Raw genomic sequence first — 16,354 nt, 5'->3', positions numbered from 1 at the left:
GCAGGATATATTCAGGGTCCTAAATGAGAAGAACATGCAGCCAAGAATACTTTATCCAGCAGGCTCTCATTCAAATGGAGGAGAGATAAAGAGCTTCCAAGACAGGCCGGAACTGAAAGAATATGTGACTCCAAAAACCAGCTCTGCAAGAAATTTTAAGGGGGACTCTTAAAATTCCCTTAAGAAGAAGTTCAGTGGAACACTCCACAAAACAAGGACCTGAATAGATATCATGATGACACTAAACTCATATCTTTCAATAGTAACTTGAACATGAAGGGCTAATGACCCCATCCAAAAGGCGCAGGGTTTCAGACTGGATAAAAAAGCAGGACCCATCTATTTGCTGTCTACAAGAGACTCATTTTAGACAGGACACCTACAGCCTGAAAATAAAAGGTTGGAGAACCATTTACCATTCAAATGGTCCTCAAAGAAGAAAGCAGGGGTAGCCATCCTTATATCAGATAAACTATAAGTTTACCCCGAAGACTGTAGTGAGAGATGAAGAGGGACACTATCTCATACTTAAAGGATCTATCCAACAAGAGGACTTAACAATCCTCAATATATATGCCCCGAATGTGGGAGCTCCCAAATATTTAAATCAATTAATAACCAAAGTGAAGAAATACTTAGATAATAATACACTTATACTTGGTGTCTTCAATCTAGCTCTTTCTATACTAGATAGGTCTTCTAAGCACAACATCTCCAAAGAAACGAGAGCTTTAAATGATACACTGGACCAGGTGGATTTCACAGATATCTACAGAACTTTATATCCAAACTCAATTGAATACACATTACTTCTCAAGTGCACATGGAACTTTCTCCAGAATAGACCACATTACTGGGTCACAATCGGGTCTGAACCAATACCAAAAGATTGGGATCGTCCCCTTGCATATTCTCAGACCATAATGCCTTGAAATTAGAACTAAATCACAACAAGAAGTTTGGAAGGACCTCAAACACGTGGAAGGTTAAGGACCATCCTGCTAAAAGATGAAAGGGTCAACCAGGAAATTAAGGAAGAATTAAAAGATTCATGGAAACTAATGAGAATGAAGATACAACCGTTCAAAATCTTTGGGATGCAGCAAAAACAGTCCTAAGGAGGGAAATACATCGCAATACAAGCATCCATCAAAAACTGGAAAGAACTCAAATACAAAAAGCTAACTTTACACTAAAGGAGCTAGAGAAAAAACAGCAATAGACCTACACCCAGCAGAAGAAGAGAGTTAATAAAGATTCAAGCAGACTCAACGAAATCGAGACCAGAAGACTGTGGAACAGATCAACAAAACCAGGAGTTGGTTCTTTGAAAGAATTAATAAGATAGATAAACCATTAGCCAGCCTTATTAAAAGAAGAGAGAGAAGACTCAAATTAATAAAATCATGAATGAGAAAGGAGAGATCACTACCAACACCAAGGAAATACAAACGATTTTTAAAAACATATTATGAACAGCTATACGCCAATAAATTAGGCAATCTAGAAGAAATGGACGCATTCCTGGAAAGCCACAAACTACCAAAACTGGAACAGGAAGAAATAGAAAACCTGAACAGGCCATAGCCAGGGAGGAAATTGAAGCAGTCATCAAAAACCTCCCAAGACCAAAAGTCCAGGGCCAGATGGCTTCCCAGGGGAATTCTATCAAACGTTTAAAGAGAAACCATACCTATTCTACTAAAGCTTGTTTGGAAAGATAGAAAGAGATAGAGTACTTCCAAATTCGTTCTATGAGGCCAGCATCACCTTAATTCCAAAACCAGACAAAGGACCCGCACCAAAAGGAGAATTACAGACCAATATCCCTGATGAACATGGATGCAAAAATTCTCAACAAGATACTAGCCAATAGGATCCAACAACACATTAAGAAAATATTCACCATGACCAAGTAGGATTTATCCCCGGGACACAATGCTGGTTCAACACTCGTAAAACAATCAGTGTGATTCATCATATCAGCAAGAGAAAAACCAAGAACCACATGATCCTCTCAATAGATGCCAGAGAAAGCATTGACAAAATACAGCATCCATCCTCATCAAAACTCTTCAGAGTGTGAGGGAATAGAGGGAACTTTTCCTCGACATCTTTAAAAGCCATCTACCAAAAGCCCACAGCAAATATCATTCTCAATGGGGAAGCCCTGGGAGGCCTTTCCCCTAAGATCAGGAACAAGACAGGATGTCCACTCTCACCACTGCTATTCAACATAGTACTGGAAAGTCCTAGCCTCAGCAATCAGGACAACAAAAAGACATTAAAGGCATTCAAATTGGTAAAGAAGTCAAACTCCCTCTTCGCCGATGACATGATACTCTACATAGAAAACCCAAAAGCCTCCACCCCAAGATTGCTAGAACTCATACAGCAATTTGGTAGCGTGGCAGGATACAAAATCAATGCCCAGAAATCAATGGCATTTCTATACACTAACAATGAGACTGAAGAAAGAGAAATTAAGGAGTCAATCCCATTTACAATTGCACCCAAAGCATAAGATACCTAGGAATAAACCTAACCAAAGAGGTAAAGGATCTATACCCTAAAAACTACAGAACACTTCTGAAAGAAATTAAGGAAGACACAAAGAGATGGAAAAATATTCCATGCTCATGGATTGGCAGAATTAATATTGTGAAAATGTCAATGTTACCCAGGGCAATGTACATGTTTAATGCAATCCCTATCAAAATACCATGGACTTTCTTCAGAGAGTTAGAACAAATTATTTAAGATTTGTGTGGAATCAGAAAAGACCCCCGAATAGCCAGGGGAATTTTAAAAAGAAAACACTAGGCTGGGGAGCATCACAATGCCAGATTCAAGGTTTACTACAAAGCTGTGATCATAAGACAGTGTGTACTGGCACAAAAACAGACACATAGATCAATGTTGAACAGAATAGAGAACCCAGAAGTGGACCCTGAACTTTATGGTCAACTAATATTCGGTAAAGGAGGAAAGACTATCCACTGGAAGAAAGACAGTCTCTTCAGTAAATGGTGCTGGGAAAATTGGACATCCACATGCAGAAGAATGAAACTAGACCACTCTCTTCATCATACACAAAGATAAACTCAAAATGGATGAAAGATCTAAATGTGAGACAAGAGTCCATCAAAATCCTAGAGGAGAACACAGGCAATACCCTTTTTCAACTCGGCCACAGTAACTTCTTGCAAGATTCATCCACGAAGGCAAAAGAAACCAAAAGCAAAAATGAACTATTGGGACTTCATCAAGATAAGAAGCTTTTGCACAGCAAAGGATACAGTCAACAAACTAAAAGACAACCTACAGAATGGGAGAAAGATATTTGCAAATGACGTATCAGATAAAGGGCTAGTTCCAAGATGTATAAAGAACTTATTAAACACAACATCAAAGAAACAAATAATCCAATCATGAAATGGGCAAAGACATGAACAGAAATCTCACAGAGGAAGACATAGACATGGCCAGCATGCACAATGAGAAAACTGTCTGCATCACTTGCCATCATGGGAACGACAAATCAAAACCACAAATGAGATACCACCTCACACAGTGAGAAATGAGGAAAATTAACAAGGCAGGAAACCACAAATGTTGGAGAGGATGCGGTAGAAAAGGGAACCCTCTTACACTGTTGTGGGAATGTGAACTGGTGCAGCCACCTCTGGAACACTGTGTGGAGTTTCCTCAAAGAGTTAAAAATAGACCTGCCCTACGACCCAGCAATTGCACTGTTGGGGATTTACCCCAAAGATTCAGATGCAATGAAACGCTGGGACACCTGCATCCTGATGTTTCTAGCAGCTATGTCCACAATAGCCAAAACTGTGGAAGGCGCCTCGGTGTCCATCGAAAGATGAATGGATAAAGAAGATGTGGTTTATGTATACAATGGAATATTACTCAGCCATTAGAAATGACAAATACCCACCATTTGCTTCAACGTGGATGGAACTGGAGGGTATTATGCTGAGTGAAGTAAGTCAATTGGAGAAGGACAAACATTGTATGTTCTCATTCATTGGGGAATATAAATAATAGTGAAAGGGAATATAAGGGAAGGGAGAAGAAATGTGTGGGAAATATCATAAAGGGAGACAGAACATGAAGACTCCCTAACTCTGGGAATCGAACTAGGGGTGGTGGAAGGGGAGGAGGGGCGGGGGGTGGGGGTGAATGGGTGACAGGCACTGAGGGGGGCACTTGACGGGATGAGCACTGGGTATTATTCTCTATGTTGTAAATTGAACACCAATAAAAAAATAAATTTATTATTTTAAAATATTAATAAAAAAGGGTTAAAAAAATGAAAAAAAAAGCATAAGTATATGCTTAATACCTTCACCTATTTCACTCATCCCTTAACCCACCTCCTCCCTGGTAACCACCAGTTTGTTTTATATATATATAAGAATCTGGTTCTTTGTCCCTTTTTTCTTTGTTTTTTTTTTTGTTTGTTTGTTTTGTTTGTTTGTTTTTGTTTTTTAAATTCCACATGAGTAAAATCATATGGCATTTGTCTTTATCTGATGCACTTCTTTCATTTAGCACTATACCCTGTAGATCCATCCATGTTGTTGCACATGGCAAGATTTCATTCTCTTTTATGGCCAGGTAACATTCCATTCTATATATTTTCTTTATCGATTCATCTATTGATGGATGCTTGGGTTGCTTGGTTGCTTCCATAATTTGGCTATTGTAAATAATGCTGCAATAAACATAAGGGTGCATATATCTTTTTGAATTCGTGTTTTTGTATTCTTTGGGTAAATCCCCAATAGTGGGATTATTGGATCATATAGTGATTCTATTTCTTAATATTTAGAGGAACTTCCATACTGTTTTCCATAGTGGCTATAGCAGTTCACATTCCCACCAACAGTGCATGAGGATTCCTTTTTCTCCACATCCTCACAAAACTGTTATTTCTTGGGGCACCTGGTTGGTGCAGTTGGTTAAGCATTAGACTCTTGGTTTTGGCTCAGGTTGTGATCTCAGGGTTGTGAGATCAAACCCCATTTAGAGCTCTGCACTGGGTGTGAAACCTACCTAAGATTCTCTCTTTTTGCCCACCAGCCCGCATTCTTCTCTCTCTCTCTCTGTCTCTCTCTGTCTGTCTCTCAGAATGGCTAATACCTGTTAGCCATTCTGACAGGTATGTGGTGATAGCTCATTGTGATTTTGATTTGCATTTCCCTGATGATGAGTAATACTTTTTTTTTCATATTCATTGGATATCTGTATGTCTTCTTTAGAGAAATGTCCTGTTCATTTCTTCTACCTATTTTTTAAATTGGGTTATTTGTTTTTGAGAGTTGAGTTGTAGAAATTCCTTATATATTTTGAACTAACCTCTTCTCAGATGTATCATTTGCAAATATTTTCTCCCATTCAGGATGTTGTCTTTTGGTTTTGTCCATTGTTTCCTTTGCCGTGCAGAAGCTTTTCATTTTGACGTAGTCCCAATAGTTTATTTGTGCTTTTGTTTCCCTTTCCTTAGGAGATATATCTAGAAAGAACCTTCTCGATTTTTAATTCTAGATATGAGGTCCACAGGATTGCTGGTGCTTCCTTTAATGGAGAGGCATTGTGCTCTGCGCTTCTGTTGGAAAAACCTGTAACGGTAAGGAACAAGAGAACATTTCAGGAGGATACTCTCAGATGATGTCTCTGATCTCAGGTTCCTTCCATTTTTCCAAAGGAAGGGTCAACCAGGTCATCCTCTGATACAAATAGACCCAGCCATAAGTCCACAGTAGCATTTAAGTCTGCTGAGAAACCCACACACAAAAATAAATCATCTCAGGCACTGAGAACTTAAACCTTAGGCTTGGATTAAGCTCCTAGACACATTAGGGAGACAACCAGCAATTTTTCTATTTTACATGGAAATGCTAATTTCACTTGCAAAAGAGGAGTACTAAAATAGTATTATGATGTTAACAGTAGAAATGTAGGAGTATGAAATTTGTAATGTTATAGACAAATTAAGCATGAAATGCAAATACCGTATCAGAGTGGGCTGGATATCCAGATTTCAGCTGAAATTCTCTAAAAGGGTTACAATGGCTAGCTAGTTCCACTGACTAAAGGGCCCTGGTGTTAGGAGAAGGAGGGGGTAAAAGAATATAGAGAGAAGGTGAGGCAGTTTTAGAGTTTGTGACATCTTAGTTCTTCTCAGGAGGCTGTTCATGGATTTGAATATGTATAGGAGTGTGTTCTCTCACTGCAGTATGGGTACTTGAGAATTTATTTAGTAACTATTACTTGGGGGGATAATACAGACTACTGCTTATGATGCCTGTGACAGCCTGAAGACTATCTTAGTATGCTTGGGCTTCTATATCAAAATATCAATAGGCTCTGTGGCTTATAAATAACAGAAATGTATTTCTTAGGAGGCTGGGAAGTCCAAGATTAAGGTGCTAGTAGGTTCAGTGTCTTGTGAGGGCCTGCTTCCTGGCTGTCTTCTTGCTGTAACTTTAGATGGCAGAAAGCAGGGAGGGGGAGCAAGTCCTTTCATGACTCTTAAAAGGGAACTAATCCCATTTGTGAGACCTCCACACCCATGACCTTATCTAATCCTAATTACCTTCCAAAGACCCTACTTCCTAATATCAGCACATTGGGGTTAGGATTTCAGCATGTGAATTTGGAGGGGGCAGGACCACAAATGTACAGTTCATAACAAAAATATTTGGTAACCTGTAAATCTGATTGCTTCAATCCTCTGGTCAAAATCCTCCAGTGGATCCCAGTGCCAGCAGCACAGAATCATCCATTATCTTTTTGGTTGCTCATACTATTTCTTCATTCTTTCCACAGTTATCTATTGTGTGTCAGATACTGGAGATATACCAGTTAAGAAAACAGAGAAAGGAAACCCATCCCTCTTGGAGCTTGTATCTTGTGGTTAAGACAAACAACTTAATTGGAGATGATTATTTGACAATAAACTAATGTGGCTTTTTTTTTTTCACAGATCCCAACCCCAAACATGTTTCCCAAATCGAATCACACTCCTCTGCAGCCATTCCACCAATATGGTCCCTACCTAAAGAAGGAACACATTGTAAAGGGGAAACTCCCTGCAGAGAAGATGAACTAAAAGGAAGCACTTTTATGGAGACAGGGGTATGGAGGTGGGAAGGTGTAGTAGAAGTATTCACATTGGGAGAAGAGCGACCTGAGATGCTTTGAGCTTAGTGGCAGGTACAAGCCTAGGAGAAGCTCTGTGTTTGACATGGAGATGGAGAAGGGAGAGTGGGTAGCAGGGGAACATCTCTGAAGGTAAGTGTCTAGGTAGACCTTCTCAAATAATGCTGCTGGTTCCCAGTGGTCTGTACCTATAATATAAAAGATGCGAAAGTTCACGTATGACCCCAGAATATTGTGAACACAGCAAGACCCAGACACTCCAGGGTCATCGAGATGATGGCTATCATGGAGGTCAGTGTCCCCAGAGTTCTGGTGGTAGTGCTTGTTCGTCCCAAATGGATTCCAGAAGGATAGAAACTGACAAGGATGGATTAGAGATAAACAAAATGAAACAGCTTAACTGAAGGCCAGCAGAAAAAGAGCATGGACACCAGCTGTACCTCCATGTCACCAGGGAAGAGTAATAAACTTTCCCTTACACCAGGACATGGTGGTTGAGGAGGAAGGGGAGGGAGGGGAAAAACACTCTTATGAGGACTGGATTTTCAATGGACTTAGCACTTACCAGAAAGTGACTATCACACATTAAAAGATCAAAGGGCAAAGGAGAAAATGAAAAGGAGGTTGAACTAATAGGAAAGGTTTAGCTCACAAGAATCTTTTTTTGCCACAAAGCAGAAGTATAATATTTGCTAATTAATGTTTTAAAACACAAGTTTCAGAATGTTACACCTTTGCTTAAAATCCTTCAGTGGTTTCCCATTGTATTTAGGATAAATCCTGAATTCTTAGCGAGGACTAGAAGCCTCTATGATATTATGGCCCTGCCTACCTCTCCAACACCCTGTAGCACTATTCTAGAGTAACCAGTTATTAAAATAATAAACCAATATTTATTAAACAATTACTGCCCTCCCAAACACCCTATATGGTAGGTATAACTGAGGAAACCAAAGTCCAGAGAGGTTATGTAAATTATCCAGTGTCACACAGCAAGTGGAGGGTATCGCTGAGATTCAAATCCAGGACATTTGACTTTGGAACCTGGACTCACCACCACTCTGTACTGCTTGTTTCACTTCCTCATGTGTAAGCTCTTCCCAGTTCAACACCTTTGGTTTTCTTAAAGATTTATTTATTTTTTATTTGAGAGTGAGAGAGAAAGAGAGAGAACAGGGGGAGGGGCAAAGGGAGAGGGACAGACAGTCTTAAGCAGATTCCATGCTGAGCATGGAGCCTGCTGCAGTTCTTGATCTCATGACCCTGCGATCACGACCTGAGCCAAAACCAAGAGTCAGATGCTTAGCTGAGTGTGCCACCCAGGGGCCCCAAATAAGGGCCTTTGTATAGGTTATTACCTCTGTGTAGAATGCTTTTCTTCAAATTAACTCACTCTTTTGGTCTCAATCTAAATGTCCCTTCCTCCGCAAAGCTTTCTCTGACAGCCACACCCCCAAGGTTAGGCTATGTTCCAGTGGTGTACACAGTCAGAATACCCTACTTTTTCCCAAATAGCACTTTTTTGTATGTGATTTTATATTTATTTGTGTGATAAGTACACCAAAGAAAAGTAGCTTTTTTTCTTTTTTAACTGATGTAATCTTACTTTCCTGCCCCTCGTTTGTATTTCTGACTTTTGTTTTGAACAGCATTAGGAAAATTCTTATACATATTGCTAACTGGTTTTAAATGGTAACAATTTATATTTATGTACTGTCTTGCAGTCTCAGGATTTTCTTAAAAGAGACATTAAAAGAGAAGCTTTGTTCCAATTTTTAAGAAAATAACTTCATAGTTTAGTAGTTTCCAGTTTGCTAAAAAAAAAAAAAAAAAATAGAAAGTCTGTAAGAGAGTGTGTGCTATTTTATATTTATTTAAAATAATTTTTGAATATAGTTGACAGAACATTACCTTAGTTTCAGGTGTACAACAGTGACTGAACAAGTTTATATGGTATACTATGCCTTATGCTATGTTCACAAGTGTAGCTTCTGTCTGTCACCATACAATGCCATTATAATATCATTGGCTGTATTCCTTATGCTGTGCCTTTTATTCCTGTGATTTACTCATTATATCACTGGAAGCCTGTATCTCCCTCTCTCCTTGCCAATTTGCCCAAACCATATGCCTTGGCAACCATGAGTTTGTTCTTTGTATAGGTCTTTACAGGTCTGATTCTGAGTTTTGTTTGTTCATTAAAATTTTTTCTTATTTATTTATGTATTTATTTATAGAGCCTATGCTTCCATCTTATTGTGATCTGAAAATTTTATTAGTTATACAATTTTATTTATTATTTATTTTTATTTCATTTTAATTCCAGTGTAACTAACATACAGTGTTGTACTGGTTGCAGGTATAAACCGTAGTGATTCAACACTTCCATACATCACCCAGGGCTCATCACAACAAATGCATCCCCTTAATCCCCATCACCTATTTCACCCATCCCCCTACCCACCTCCCCTCTGGTAACCGTCAGTTGTTCTCTATAGTTAAAAGTCTGTTTCTTTGTTTGGTTCTCTCTCTCTCTCTCTCTCTCTCTATCTCTTTAAGATGTATTCTTTTGAGAGAGAGAGTGGGTGAGAGAGAGCACAAGCCAGTAGAGGGGCAGGAGGAGAGAGAAGCATACTCCCCACTGAGCTGGGAGCCAGCCTCTGGGCTCAGGATTGTGACCTGAGTGAGCCCAAGGCAGTTGCTTAACCACCTTAGCCACACAGGCACCCCTCTTTCTCCTTTTTTTTCCTTTGCTCATTTGTTTTGTTTCTTAAATTCACATATGAGTGAAATCATATGATATGTCTTTCTCTTACTAACTTAATTCACTTAACATTATACTTTCTAGCTCCATCCATACAAGTGGCAAGATTTTATTACATTTTTTGGCCAAATAATAGTGTGGGTGTGTGTATATCATATCATCTTTATCCATTCAGCTATGGGTGGACACTTGGCTGCTTACATAATTTGGCTATGGTACATAATGCTGCTATAAACATAGGGCTGCAGGTATCCTTTGGAGTAGAGATTTTGGGGGTTTCTCTTAGGCAAATACCCAATAGTGTGATTATTTTTAACTTCTTGAGGAACTTGCATATCGTCCTTCATAGTAGTTTGCATTGCCATCACGGTGCAAAAGGGTTTTCTTTTTACTCTAACTCCTTTCCAACACTTGCTGTTCTTGTGTTTTACATTTTAGCCATTTTGACAGATATGAGGTGATACCTCATTGTGGTTTTGATTTGCATTTTCCTGATGAGTGATGTTAAGCATCTTTTCATGTGTCTGTTGCCACCTGAATGTCTTCTGTGAAGAACTATCTATTTATGTCTTCTGCCTATTTTTTTAATTGGTTATTTGTTTTTTGAGTGTTGAGTTGTATCACTTCTTTATGTATTTTGGATACTGACCCTTTATTGGATATGTCATTAGAAAGTATCTTCTCCCATTCAATAGGTTTCCTTTTAGTTTTTTTTTTTTTTAAGATTTTATTCATCCATTCATGAAAGACACACACACACACACACACACACACACACATAGAGGCAGAGACACAGGCAGAGGGAGAAACAGGCTTCATGCAGGGAGCCTGATGTGAGACTCGATCGGTGTCTCCAGGATCACGCCACAGGCGGAAGGCAGGCGCTAAACCATTGAGCCACCCGGGCTGCCCATCCTTTTGGTTTTGTTGATTGTTTCCTTTGCTGTGCATAAGGTTTTTATTTTGATGTATTCCCAATAATTTATTTTTGCTTTTTATTTCCCATGTCTCAGGAGACATATCTAGAAAAATACTGCTATGGTTGTTGTCAGAGACATTACTAGCTGTATTGTCTTCTAGGATTTTTATGATTTCATGTCTCACATTTAGGTCTTTAATCTATTTTGAGTTTATTTTTGTATAGGGTTTAAATGGTCTGGTTTCATTCCTTTGCATGTAGCTGACCAGTCTTCTCTACACCATTTGTTGAAGAAACTTTTTCCTGTTGGGAATTCTTTCTGGCTTTGCAAAGATTAATTGACTACATAATTATGGGTTTATTTTCGAGTTTTTTTATTCTATTCCATTGATCTATCTGTCTATTTTTATGCCAGTACTGTACTGTTTTCATTACTACAGCTTTGTAATATAATTTGAAGTCTGGAATTGTGATACCTCCAGGTTTGCTTTTCTTTTTTCAAAATTGCCTTGGCTATTTAGGTCTTTTGTGGTTTCATATAAATTTTAGGATTTTTTTGTTCTAGTTCAATGAAAAATGCTGTTGGTATTTTGATAGGGATTATGTTAAATATAGATTGCTTTGGGCACTATAGACATTTTTTCTTTGTTTCAGAATTTGTATTTAAATTCTGGTTAGTTAACATAAAGTGTGTTATTGGCCTCAGGAGTAGAAGTAATTAATTAATTAATTAATTAATTTTTAGGTTTTATTTGTTTATTCATGAGAGACACAGAGAGAGAGAGGAGCAGAGGCATAGGCACAGGGAAAAACAGGCCCCTAGTGGGGAACCTGATGCAGGACTCAATCCCAGGACCTCAGGATCACGACCTGAGCCAAAGGCAGACACTCAACCACTGAGCTACCCAGGTGCCCCAGTAGTAGACTTTATTGATTGATTCATCATGGGTGGTATAGACATTTTAACAATATTTGTTCTTCCAATCCATCAGCATGGAATAGCTTTCTCTTTCTTTGTATTGTCTTCATTTCTTTAATCGGTGTTTTGTAGTTTTCAGAGTACAGGTCTTATTGGTACAGTACCAACTTTGTTGGTTAGATTTATTCCCAGGTATCTTAGTACTTTTGGTGCATTTGTAAATGGAATTATTTTGTTAATTTCTTTCTGCTGCTTCATTATTAGAGTATAAAAATTGAACAGATTTCTGCACATTGATTTTGAATCCTGTGACTTAAATGAATTCATTTATCAGTTCTAGTAGTTTTTTTTTTTTTTGTAGTCTTTAGGGTTTTCTTTATATAGTATTATGTCATCTACAAATAGTGAAAGTTCTACTTCTTTACCAATTTGGATGCTTTTTATTATTTCTTTTTCTTGTTTAGTTGCTGTGGCTAGGACTTCCAGTACTATACTGAATAAAAGTGGTGAGAGTGGACATCCTTATTTCTGACCTTAGGAGGAAAGCTCCCAATTTATCCCCATTGAGCATGATGCTTGTTGTGGGTTTTTCATATATAGCCTTTACTATGTTGCGGTATGTTCCTTGTAAACCTACTTTGTTGATGGCTTTTCTTCTGAATGGATGCTGTACTTTGTCCAAAATCCTTTTTCTGTGTCTCTTAAAATGATCATATATTTTTTTATCTTTTCTCTTATTGATATGATGTATCACATTGATCGATTTGCAAATATTGGACCAGCTTTGCATCCCAGGAATAAATCCCAACTGACCATGGTGAGTGATTTTTTTAATGTATTGTTGGGTTTGATGTGCTAGTATTTTTTTAATTTTTTTTATTGGAGCCCAATTTGCCAACATGTAGCATAATACCCAGTGCTCATCCCATCAAGTGCCCGCTAGTATTTTGTTGAGGATTTTTGCACTTATGTTCATCAGAGGTATTGACCTGTCATACTCATTTTTTGCAGTGTCTTTATCTGGTCTTGGTATCAGGGTGATGCTTGCCTCATAGAATGAATTTGGATGTTTTCCTTCTTTTATTTTCAGAATAGTTTGAGAAGAATAGGCATTAACTCTTCTCTAAATGTTCGGTAGAATTTGCCTGGGAAGCCCATCTGATCCTGGACTTTTGTTTCTTGGGAGTTTTTTGATTAGTGATTGCTGGAAATTGATTTGTTCAAATTTTCTGTTTCTCTCTGTTCAGTTTCAATAGGTTATGTTTCTTGAAACTTATCTATTTCTTCTAGATTGTCTACTTTGTTGGAATATAGTTTTTCACAATATTTTCTTATGATTGTTTGTATTTCTATGGTATTGTTATTTCTCCTATTTCATTTATGACTTTATTTATTTGAGCCTTTTCTATTTTTCTTCAGGTTCTCTTATAAATCTGGCTAGAGGTTTATCAATTTTGTCGATCTCTTTAAAGAACCAACTCTTCATTTCATTGATCTAATTTTTTTGTTTCTTTATTTTTTTATTTTTGTTCTGTATCATTTATTTCTGCTCCAATCTTTATTATTTCCTTCCTTCTACTGGTTTTGGATTTTGTTATTCTTTTTATAGTTCCTTCAGGTGTCAGGTTAGATTGTTTATTTGTGATTTTTCTCAGTTCTTGCGATTGGCCTATTGCTATGAACTTTCCTCCTAGAACTGCTTTTGCTGCATCCCAAAGGATTTGGACTTTTGTGTTTTCCTTTTCATGTTTCCATGTACTGTTTGATTTCTTCTTTGATTTCTTGGTCAACCCACTCATTGTTTATTAGCATGTTATTTAACCTTCATCTGTTTGTGGTTGTTTCATAGTTTTTCATGTGGTTAATTTCTAGTTTCCTAGCGTTGTCAGAAAAGATGCATGGTATGGCTTCAATCTTTTTGAATTTGTTGAGACTTATTTTGTGGCCTAATATGTGATCTATTCTCGTGAATGTTCTGTGTCAACTTGAAAAGAAAGTGTATTCTATTGTTTTAGGATGGAATATTCTGAATATATCTGTTAAATCCACCTAGTCCAGTGTGTCATTCAAAGGCACTGTTTCCTTGTTGATTTTCTGTTTGCATGATCTATCCATTGATGTAAGTGGAGTGTTAAAGTCCCCTACTATTATTGTATTACTGTTGATTAGTTCCTTTATGTTTGTTATTGACTGTTTTATGTATTTGGGTGTTTCCATGTTGGGTGCATAAATATTTACAATTGTTCTATCTTCTTATTGGACTGTTCCTTTTATTATAATGTAGTGTTGTCCTTCTTTGTCTCTATTTACAGGCTTTGTTTTAAAGTCTATTTTGTCCAATGTAAGTACTGCTATTTCAGCTTTCTTTTGACATCCATTTGCATGATGAATGTCTCTCCATCCATTCACTTTCAATCCGCAGGTGTCTTTAGGTTAAAGTGAGTTTTTTAGACACATTATATACATGGGTCTTGTGTTTTCATCCACTCTTTCAACCTGTGTTTTCTGACTGGAGCATTTAGTCCATTTGCATTCAAAGTAATTATTAAAAGATGTATTTATTGCCATTTTGTTACTTGTTTTGTGGTTGTTTTGGTAGTTTTCTCTGATCTTTTCTTCTCTTTCTCTCTCCCATGGTTTGCTGGTTTTCTTCAGAGATATACTTGGATTCCTTACTCTCTATTTTTTGCATGTCTATTACTCTTTTTGATTTGTGGTTACATTTGATTTATACATAACAAATTCTGCATTTTGCAGTCTATATTAAGCTGATGGTCACTTCATTTTAAACTCATTGTTTACTTCTCTCCCCTCCATATTTCAGATATTTGGTATCATATTTCTTTTTTTGGTATCATATTTCTTTAAAGACTTTCTTTCTTTATTCATGAGAGACAGAGACATACGTAGAGACACAGGGCTCGATCCCAGGACCACGGGATCATGCCCTGAGCTAAAGGCAGATGCTCAACCACTGAGCCACCCAGGCATCCTGATATCATATTTTATATCATTTTATTTTGTGCTTCTTGACTAATTTTTTTAAAGATTTATTTATTTATTTATTTATTTATTTATTTATTTATTTATTTATTCAGAGAGAGCGAGAGAGAGGCAGAGACACAGGCAGAAGGAGAAGCAGGCCCCATGCAGGAAGCCTGATGCGGGACTCGACCCCGGGTCTCCAGGATCACACCCCAGGCTGCAGGCGGCACCAAACCACTGCACCACCGGGGCTGCCCTTCTTGACTAATTTTTATAAATATTCTTAAAAAAAATTTTTTTTTTGCTTTTGTGGTTCCTATTTTTCTTACTCTTCCTTATGGTTTTTGGTTTCGACTCACAGAGTCCCTCTTAACATTTCTTGATTGGCTGGTTTAGTAGTCATGAATTCTTTTAACTTTTGTTTATCTGGAAAACTCTTTATCTCTCCTTCTATTCTGAGTGATAGCCTTGCTGGATAGAGTATTCTTGGATGCACATTTTTTCTCTTTGAATATATAGTGTCACTTCTCTCTGGCAAAGTTTCTGCTAAAATTCAGCTGGTAGCCTTATAGAGTTTTTCTTGTAGGTAACTTTGCTTTCCTCTTGCTGCTTTTTAAATCCTGTCTTTATCTTTAACCATTGACACTTTAATTATTATGTGTTGAAGTATGGGCCTCCTGTTTTTTTGGACCATTCTGTGTTTCTTGAACCTAGATGTTTATTTCCTTTCTTAGGGTAGGGAAACTTTCAGCAATTTTTTAAAAAATAAATTTTCTGTCCTTTTCTCTCTCTTCTTTTCTGGAATCTCTATAATGTATTTCTTCATTTGATGTTGTCTGAGAGATCTGTCAAACTATTCTCATTTTCTAAAAATTCTTTTCTCTTTTTGCTGTGCTCTCCATTATCCTGTCTTCAAGATCACTGATATGGGGCAGCCCCAGTGGCCCAGCGGTTCGGCACCACCTTTGGCCCAGGGTATGATCCTGGAGACCTGGGATCCAGTCCCGCGTCAGGCTCCCTGCATAGAACCTGCTTCTCTCCCTCTCCCTCTGCCTGTGTGTCTGCCTCTCTCTCTCTGTCTGTCATGAATAAATAAATAATTTTAAAATCTTTAAAGAAAATCACTGCTATGTTCTTCTGTATCCACTAATCTGCTGTTGATTCCATTTAGTGTATTTTTAAATTTCAGTTATTGTGTTCTTCAACTCTGATTGTTTTTTTGTTTATATTTTCTGGTTTTTAAGGTTCTATTTAAATTCCAGTTAGTTAACATGCAGTGTAATATTATCTTCAGGTGACAAAGGGGAAAAAAGAGAGAGGCAAATCTTTTTTATGCTTTCCATCTCCTTATATTGAATACTTCAGTGAGTTCTACTCTTTTCTCCATCCTGGCGAGTATTTTTACAATCATTACTTTAAATTTTATCCATCATATTGCTTACCTCTGTCTCATTTAATCTTTTTCTGAGATTGTCTTGTTCTTCCTTTTGGAGCATATTTCTTTGTCTCTTCATTTTGCTTGACTTTTCTGTGTTTCTGTGTTTTAGGTGGAATAGCTACTTCTCTTAAAGTTGAAGGAATAGTC

The 16,354-nt window shown here is 37.5% G+C and overlaps 1 long non-coding RNA gene across 1 annotated transcript in view; it reads right to left on the bottom strand.

Annotated features, from left to right (window-relative positions):
* Nucleotides 1-5,420: 5,420 nt before the first annotated feature.
* The window catches only part of LOC119876816, an 89,229-nt gene continuing 78,295 nt past the window's right edge, over nucleotides 5,421-16,354 (bottom strand). Inside the window, exon 3 of the long non-coding RNA XR_005366950.1 lies at nucleotides 5,421-5,639. This is a non-coding gene — a long non-coding RNA (uncharacterized LOC119876816). The remainder of the gene's footprint in view (nucleotides 5,640-16,354) is intronic.

The sequence above is a fragment of the Canis lupus genome, chromosome 11 (genome assembly GCF_011100685.1).
Source record: "Canis lupus familiaris isolate Mischka breed German Shepherd chromosome 11, alternate assembly UU_Cfam_GSD_1.0, whole genome shotgun sequence".
NCBI lineage: Eukaryota > Metazoa > Chordata > Mammalia > Carnivora > Canidae > Canis > Canis lupus.
Note: the sequence above shows the minus strand (reverse complement) of the source record. Positions and strands in the feature narration are given on the sequence as shown.